We start from the raw sequence: 2,940 nt of genomic DNA on the forward strand, positions 1-2,940 counted from the left end.
GAAGCTATGAGTTTGTACTGTGACAATACTTCGGCTATTGCAATTGCTCATAATTCTGTTCAACATGATAGAACAAAGCATGTGGAGATTGATAGACATTTCATCAAAGAGAAGATTGAAGCTGGAATAATTTCATTTCCTTTTGTAAGATCAAAGTTACAGTTGGCTGATGTTCTCATTAAAGTAGTGTCAAGAAGATTGTTTGATGAGTCTCTATTCAAGTTGGGAATGTGTGATATCCATGCACCAACTTGAGTGTGGGTGTTAAGATATGTCAAATATTCTATTAAAGGATATTAGACAATCAAACATTATGTTAGTTATATTTTAGATATTGTTATAATTTGTACAGATTTGTACACATGTTTTTCCTTTAATAGACGAAGGATTATAGGATCCTTATTTTTATATATATATATATATATATATATATATATATATATATATATATATATATATATGATACTCTATTATTTGAAATAATACATCAGAATTATTTTTAATCCTTTTAATATAAATTAGATTAATAAAAATTAAAAAAATAAAAAATTATTCTCACATATAATAAATATATGAAAAAAATTATTAAAGATAACGGTTCTAAACAATCAACACGTTATAGATATTTTGGAGAACCTTTATGATAAATACCTGTATCCTTACCCTTTTCTCACTCGTATGATAGATACATAGTTCTAATTAAATTTGTTAATTTTGTCTTGTTCAGAAGATTTAGTTTGGTTTACACGAGTTTGGTTATGATAAATGCCTGTATGCTTACCCTTTTGTCACTCGTATGATAGATACATAGTTCTAATTAAATTTGTTAATTTCGTCTTGTTCACAAGATTTAGTTTGGTTAAAACAAATCACATGCCAAAAAGTTTATGTAAAAAAATTCATATCATTAAAATGACAACAGAAAAAAATTCGATAGGTAAAGAAATAAATATTTTTAAAGTGAAAAAGTTATTTAAAAATAAAAATAAAAAATTATTAAAAATAATTTAATACATATAAAAAATATTTACACAATCCAAATCCAAATTTATTATGAAAAAAATTTGAGTTGAACTTAAATAAATTTAGGCCAGGTTAGTAATATCAAATCAAGTCAAATAAAACTCATCTCAATAAAAGAAAAATCAAATCCACATCTAAGTTACGATAGGCCAACATTAAATTGAATAAAATGAGACTCATATAGATCAAGTTAACTCAAATCCACATTTTCATTATAGTTTTAGTTTTATTTTAATTTTAAATTTATTTATAAATATGTAATTATTTTAATAGACAAATGAAAAGAAAAAGGAAATGAAAATGCCAAAACTATTTTATTACAACAAGCGATATCATAATTGTGGTTCTATAGGTTGATATTTTTATAAAGCATTAAAAGTAATGAATATAACTATCTTTTTTAATATAATTATTATCACAAATAAAAGAACAATTCCCTGAATATAAAATGTAAAATTGTAATAAAATATGGAAAGAAAGAGTTATAAATATAATTAATCTATTTTTCATTAACTGGTATAATTATAAAGCAAAAGTATATTTAGTTTTCCATCATGACTATAATAGTATAGGTAAAAAGTTAGTTAATTAATATAAAAATAAACAAAAACGTTATATATATATATATATATATATATATATATATATATATATATATATATATATTATAATTTAATAATACATCTTTTACTTGAAAAAATAAAATATAAACATAAAATAGATATGATGAACATAATGATATTTTGATAACATATTTTATAACATTTTAATACTATTTATATATTACGTGATCGGTTTATATTAGTGTTTATGATTATTATTATTGATTGTGAAATAATATTGAATCAATTTTAAAATAATGATGTTAAAATGTTGTAAAAAGAAATTATTGTAAAAGTATAATGATGCTTCTAATAAGGATTCCGTTATTTTGACACCCAAATTTTAACACACATTTGACACCGACAAGTGTCAAGGTCCAATTGGTTGGTTTTCTTTTTTTTTTTTAAAAAAAAAATTGGCTGGCAGAATAAAAAGGGTTTCAAAAAATTTTCCTTCCAATTCTACCCTTGCCTAGTTTCATTATCTTTTCTGTCTCAGATTTCTTTCTCTCTCACATTTCATCTTCTCCCTTCGTCCTCTCCCTTGCATTCTCTCTGACATTGGTTCTCCCGACCTTTTCGTCCTGTCCATTGCGTTTTCTCTAACATTCATTCTCCCCTTTCGTTTTTGGTTATCCGTTCTCTCAGTTTGTTCTTGTTGTCCATGTTCGAATGAGAAGTTCCGGACAACAACGTGGTTGGAGCAAGGTAAATGTGCTCTTCGACCATTTTTTTGTCGATTTGGGTATTGGATTTTGCGTTTGGTGTCGGTTTCCGTTGATGTTGTGGTTTGGGTATAGGGTTTTTCGTTTGTGTGTTGGGTTTCTTGTGGGTTCTTCGACCACTTTTGGTTTTTTGGTTATTTCCTTTGGTGTTTACCATTGTATTGTTTTCTATATGTTGTTGAGCGTTCGTCATTCTTTTTCAACAATGTATCTCTGCACTTTGAACAAACGCTTGATACAGGACCAATGGTCACTCATTTCGAAGACTCCATTTTCTTGGTTTTTAGACTTGAGTGGACAGAAAACAATGTCCATGTGGAAGCCATTCTCCGCAAATTTGTTNCGCCAACTGACCAACCATCATCATCATCCAAACAAGCAGACCATTAATAGTTAATATTACATATGGTTTCATTTATCTTTTCTAATGCTAGTGAAAATATGACTTTAATGGATACACTCACACTAAACAACATAAACACTGAAAAAGTGCCTCTCATATGACTTGGAAAGTTCCCTTCTCCATGATGGGGTTTCCCAAACATCACCTCCAAGCATACACTCACACTAAACAACATAAACACTGAAAA

This window comes from Vigna radiata, unplaced genomic scaffold (genome assembly GCF_000741045.1).
Source record: "Vigna radiata var. radiata cultivar VC1973A unplaced genomic scaffold, Vradiata_ver6 scaffold_134, whole genome shotgun sequence".
In the NCBI taxonomy this organism is placed as follows: domain Eukaryota; kingdom Viridiplantae; phylum Streptophyta; class Magnoliopsida; order Fabales; family Fabaceae; genus Vigna; species Vigna radiata.